This window comes from Lissotriton vulgaris, chromosome 3_1 (assembly GCF_964263255.1).
Source record: "Lissotriton vulgaris chromosome 3_1, aLisVul1.2, whole genome shotgun sequence".
Classification (NCBI taxonomy): Eukaryota; Metazoa; Chordata; class Amphibia; order Caudata; family Salamandridae; genus Lissotriton; species Lissotriton vulgaris.
In genome coordinates, this window is record NC_141689.1 from 1144738024 (window position 1) to 1144744023 (window position 6000).

General features: G+C 42.9%; 1 protein-coding gene across 1 annotated transcript in view; it reads right to left on the reverse strand.

Moving 5' to 3' along the window:
- Nucleotides 1-5515, reverse strand: part of LOC147727578 (uncharacterized) — a 38916-nt gene extending 33401 nt beyond the window's left edge. The window contains exon 1 of the mRNA XM_086961625.1: nt 5406-5515. The gene's annotated coding sequence lies outside the window, so the exon portion shown is untranslated. The remainder of the gene's footprint in view (nt 1-5405) is intronic.
- Between the last annotated feature and the right edge of the window lie 485 nt (nt 5516-6000).

A 6000-nucleotide genomic window follows, 5' to 3' on the forward strand; every position in this document is an offset into this window, starting at 1 on the left:
TATTACAAATGCTAAGATAATCAGAGCATATAGCATATTGATCCATATCCTATTATTATTTTCAGACATTAGTACTGCACATGCTATATCAAAAGCATTGAGAACATACAGTACAGCTATTACCCGGATTCCATAACCGGGCCCCTGGTCCTCTAGGATATATCTGGAAGCCAGTAATAAAATACAGGTAACTTAAGTCTCTGTTAGACATCACGTATTAGGTGATGTCACTATCGTAAATGCTTCCCGATAAACAAATGCTGGGATTCACTAACGGTGCCCTTGATAGAAGGTGATGTATTTTGACAATACCAATAAAGTTACCAATAATCAGTTTTTGACTAGCGCCAACCACTTAATAGTTATAAAATGTCGTATAGTATTAGCCAACAGGAAATGTTTCTGGTAATATGCTTTGTCTGCAAAAATCTGTAAACACAAAAAAGTAACTGTCTGTTTCCTTCTAGAACTTGGTCCTGAAGAAGGTTGTTAATTGTTTCTCCTTAACCGAAACGCCGCGTCGACCCCTGTTCTTGCGAATATTTTTTAACCCACATTGTATAAATTGGTTTTGTTTATCATTGTGATTTTATATGTTTTTAATTAAATGTAAAATATACTGCACGTATTTTTTAACTATTTGTTACTATTGTGATAATTTTGTATTCTTGAATAAATACACAAATGATATATTTTTCCAAAAACAATTTTCCTGTTTTTTCTCTAGCTTAGACTGAATATAAGTAACATGTGTGCTATATTGGTATAATTTGTTTTTTGATAAATCTCCATAATGGTTGGCCTATGTCCAGTGAATTGAGTTGCATAAAACGTTCTGTTTATATCTGTGTGATTGGTATTGCTAAAAAACAAGAAGCCTGGCACCACTAGTACACTTTTTACCACCTTTGTGGCTAATTCGTGGGACGCTCTTGCTTTTCAATGTTACTCCCCTGTCCCAAACTTGACAGATAAGGGGGCCTCCTTTACTTTTTATGATTTATACCTTCCTGCACATAAACAATCTTAAATGGCGATTTGGAACTGCTACATGTGCTGCTTTGTGCTGCTGTGCAGTGCACATAGAAGCTGCAACAATTCATTTTCAAAATGACTGTTTATTTGCAAGACGGAACACCTTCCTGCACATAAACAATAATACATGGCATTTGCTGTTTTTATGTGTGCAGCACAATGCAGCACACATAGAAACAGCAAAAACGAGGATAAATAAAGCATTTCTCCTCGTTGAGCCATGCTAGGGCCAGATTAATTTTGGTCTTAATTTTACCACTGCCCCATATTTACGCCACCCTTGTAAATATGGGGCAGCATCAAAATCAATGGGTGTTGCATTGGAATGCCCACGGCAACACCCATTGCCCTCCCCTTTCACTCTAAGTATAGCGTAAAAGGGGGCCTTGTTTACAAGGCAGCGTTAAGCCATATTAAGTGGATTAACACTGCCTTGTAAATAAGGATAAGCCCCTATTGCCACAGGAATATCGAAAAAAGAGACGTTTCTTTGGCGATAGGGGCTTGTAAATATGTCCTATAGTGTCACCAGATCACCTTGTCTCTGACTAATTAGAATCCCACCAAAATCCCAGAAACTTAATAGGCGGCAAGACGCAGAGAGCACTAGATGACCATGGTAAAAAAGTGATATACAAATGCTTGTTACTATCATGTCCTGCAGAGTATCTCATCGCATCTCAGTGGACTGTCTGCAGGACTGTCTTTAGATACATCAATGTCAGACTCCTCTAAATGAGATTTAAAGGGAGCTAGTTGGTACAAATAGTCGTCCTTAGAACCACAACACCAGGGGCCCCATTTATGAGGCAGTGCATCACTTTGACGCCGCCAGTGCGTCACAAAAAGTGACGCACCAGTGGCATAAAAACTGCGCCTTGTTGTGCCATATTTACAAAATGGCGCATCTAGGTAGATGCGTCATTTTGTAAACTCCTGCGCCACATTATACATGCGCCAGGTATAATGTATACAAGGGGGGGGGGGGGGTATTGACGCAAGGAAGGGTCGTAGAAGTGACGCAGTGAAATCTTTGAGATTTCATTGCGTCACTTTTAGAACGATGTTGCGTCAAAATCTTGCGCCTGCATCATAGCAGGCGTAAGACTGACGCAGGCCCTTTCTGATGGGGATTGCTCTATGTGAAAGGACGCATTGCTGGAGTTGCTTCACTTTTGTGACACACTCCAGCAATGCGTCACTTTTGCGCTTACAGATACATCAGAAATACTGACGTATCTGTAACTCCTTGAGACATGATGCGCCATACATTGAATATGGCGCATCAGGAATGTCGCAAGGAGTGCGTACTGAGAAGTGAAGCATCGCTGCTTTCACGCAGCGATGCGTCATTTCTCATAAATGAGGCCCCAGATTTCTATTCCAAACTGAGCTGCTTCACCAATCAGTGAGATCTTTAGAAAACCACTTGATCTCATTGTGCCTCAACAGGGATCCCTTATGTGCATGATTGTGGAGAAGTTAGTCACACTCATCCACCACATTATTGTTGCCCAACATACACCTGTAGTTAAAGGCCCTCATGTGAGATGCTGTTCCTAGCCTCTTGAGAGGTCTTTAAAGAGGGAGAGTGCCTTTACCAACTTGTATACCCCAGAGCAGAAGCATAGTCATGCTATTAGAACACTCCACTTCCTGAGGGCAGAATATTGTAAGTTGCAGGGCGTGAACAGTAAAAGAAGCATTGTGATGTTGAAGCAGATGTTTATACTGGCCAATAATGTCTCTTTCCACCCGATTGTGTACAAGGGAATTCTCAACATTCAATGGATCAAATTCCTAGAATATAACTGAATATTTACGCAAACACATTGGTAATTAATCATTAGGAAGAGGAGAACAAGAAATGGAAAATAGAAAACCAAACTCCAGTTTCAAGAGAGGGATAATAAAACAAGATGGTGGGGGGAGGGTCGAAGCTAGAATGTGAGAGAAACTGCAATGAAACATGAAATGAGTTTCAGTAAAACAACAGTTTTATGATATTTGCATAGTTCAAGATGAAACACACAGGTCATGAAGCAGCTCCAACCCTAAAAAAAAACAGAATACACATTTAAATAGACTCAGGAAGTGATGCTTGCATGCAGCTGATCAACCCCTGATAAGGTGTTGAAGTGCTTTGCAGCAGGTATCAAGCTACTTGGAGGGAGTGACTCAGATTTTTGACTATAGTATGGCCTGCAAATGCAGTGTAAATTCCATACATAAGGACCAGAGCTGTGCTCCTTTGTTCTTAACCACTGCTCCTACGCATGAGTGTGAGGCAAAAAAAAATACATGAGGAACAGCACACGGCCATAAAGGCAGCCATTTCATGGATCATGCAAGCGATTACTTACATTCTAGGAATAGTATTAACATTAAGTACTCTATTTATCCAAGGAAGTACTGGCGGCAGTGCTGATCCCCCAGGTAATACTATATATAGACAATCTGGGATCAACAAAAGCCCAAGCCTTAGTGCCATTGTTAATCTACCACTTTATATAATACTGAGTTGCTGTAAAGGAGTTCCTGGCTGATGTATTAGGTTACGCAAAGGGAGAAAGGGTCTAATCTGAGGTGGCATGGTGGGCAAAAGAACGATGGGTTGTAACGCTACCCTGAGTGATTGCTAGTGGTTAGACTAATTGCAAGGAGCCTCCCATCACCGTTTGTATGTTTGATGTACCGCCCTAAGTGGCAAAGGGTAGGCCCAGACATGGGTCTCTTGCGCACTGTGCTGGAACAAAGCTACACCCAACCAGGGTAATCAGGGTCTTGGGTTGCTTGTGCTCTGGTTCAGGGATGACCTGGCTTGGCTGTTCAGGCCGAACTGCTCCTTTTGGAGCAGGGTCAAGATTGATGTCAGTAGTTAGACTTATTGCAAGCTTCCTTCCATCACCTTTTGTGTGTTTACAATGTCTGTATAACCTCTATGAGTCTGAGTCGGCATGTTGTTAGTAGTCATACACTAAACTCATTTGTATAATTCTTTGGCCCACTCCCACAATTTTGGTGAGTCAAAAACATTTCTTTCGTTTCAGAAGCTGCTCCTCGGCCAATGCACGTACTTTAAAAAATCCCGTGCTTACTCAAAATTGAGTTGTGATCTGTTTTATAAATTGCTCATTTTGGAAAAAGGAGTACTTCGCTGAAATTCTGAATTCTCTTACTGCCATGGTGGATTCTCTGCGAATCTCGTGGTCGTTCTTTCGAAGTCCTCCGAAGGCTTGTCAGGAAAGTACAAGATGTCCCTGAAACCCCGGGGCTTATTCACAAGCCTCTTGCGCCTCTTTTGAGTCATTTTTCCCATGTTAAAAATGACACAAAAGTGGCGCAAGAGACTTGTAAATCTGTCCCTCAGTTCCTTACCTATCAATATTGGAAGCACTTAGATAACGGCTATCAGTATTTTTTTCTTGTGAAACAAACTGGGCCCTTCTTTTCAACCTGGAAGTGCCTAGGTATGAATTTGTTCTCTCTGTTGAGCTGTACAAGTCACCTAGGGGCAGATTTACAAGCCCCTTGCGACACTTTTACGCCGCCGTTGCGTCACTTTTGTGATGCAGCAGCAGCGTAAACAATGCACCACGTTGCGACTTATTTACAACGTGACGCATCTAAGCAGATGCGTCACGTTGTAAAGCCCTGCGCCACATGAAACCTGCATCAGGTTTCATGTGGGCGTTCTGTCGCAGGGTGGGCGTTCCCTCGCAGGAAAGCCGCGTAAAACTGACGCAGTGAAATCTACAAGATTTCACTGAGTCAGTTTTACAACGCTGCTGAATCAAATCCTTACGCTTGCTTGAAGCAGGCGTAAGGAGTGACGCACCACGTTGAATATGGGTGCCCCCTGTGCATTGCAGGAGTTGCGTCGCGCTTGCGACGCGACTCCAGCAATGCGCCACCCATACGCCACAAGATGCGTCACGCATCTTCCCTTCCTTGCACCATGGTGCGCCACATTGTAAATGCGGCGCATCTGTGGTGGCGGAAGCAGAGGATTGCATGACGCATCTGTTCTGGCGCATCCCTGCTGATTTGCAGAGATTCGCCAGAACATGTAAATATGCCCCCTAATTTGCAGTAGGACACAGTACCTGTGCTTTAAATGGGCTGGTAATGCCCGGTACTGAGTACCAGCACTTTTCAAGAGTGACTTAATACATTTATTTGGAGAGTACTGGCACTTCTCAGAAACAAGCAAGTACTCTGGTTCAGAATACCTGCACTTCTGTTTTTCCAATTCAAGCACTGCAGAGTACCCTTTGCAAGACACAGGTTATATTCTGCATACATAACTCCCCCACCTTCACATTAAACACAATATAACAGCATGGTTCCCATAAATGAAGCCACCCTACCTTACGTTTGGCTGTGGATCAGGAGAATCAGTTCCCTGGTTGGTGAAATGTCCCGGTGACTGAACAGCAGGACGCTTGAATCAGTCTTTTCTGAAGGGGCGGTGAGGTCCTCTGCTCGCGCACTGTCACCTTCTGGTATTTAAACGTTCTACCAGTCCCCTGGCCCTGCCCAATCCCCGGTGAGCAACCAGCGTGACATCATGAGACTCCTTTCAGTGCGCGGGCCTCCCCACCTTCTCCCACGCGGTTTACAGAGACACCTTTCTTAGCAGTATTGGTTTAGCAAACCGGTCCACCCATTGTCAGCATGTGAAACTATTGTAATACTGAACTTTACATTTCACATGATTCTCTTTCTATAAAATTCTAGACTGCAGCAGTTTTTCCCCCCAGAAAAAAATGAATGTCACTGTTGTATGTGATTAGAAATAATCATTTAGTCAGCGGCATGCATTTAATTTCTTAGTTAATCCAGGTAAAATGTACCTGAATGCTTCAAGGGAACGCACCGTTCAGGTCCGCTAAAACCATCTAATTATTACCTAACAATTTACAAATAAACGATGGTGCGTTCAGTAGAAAACATCCACCTCCC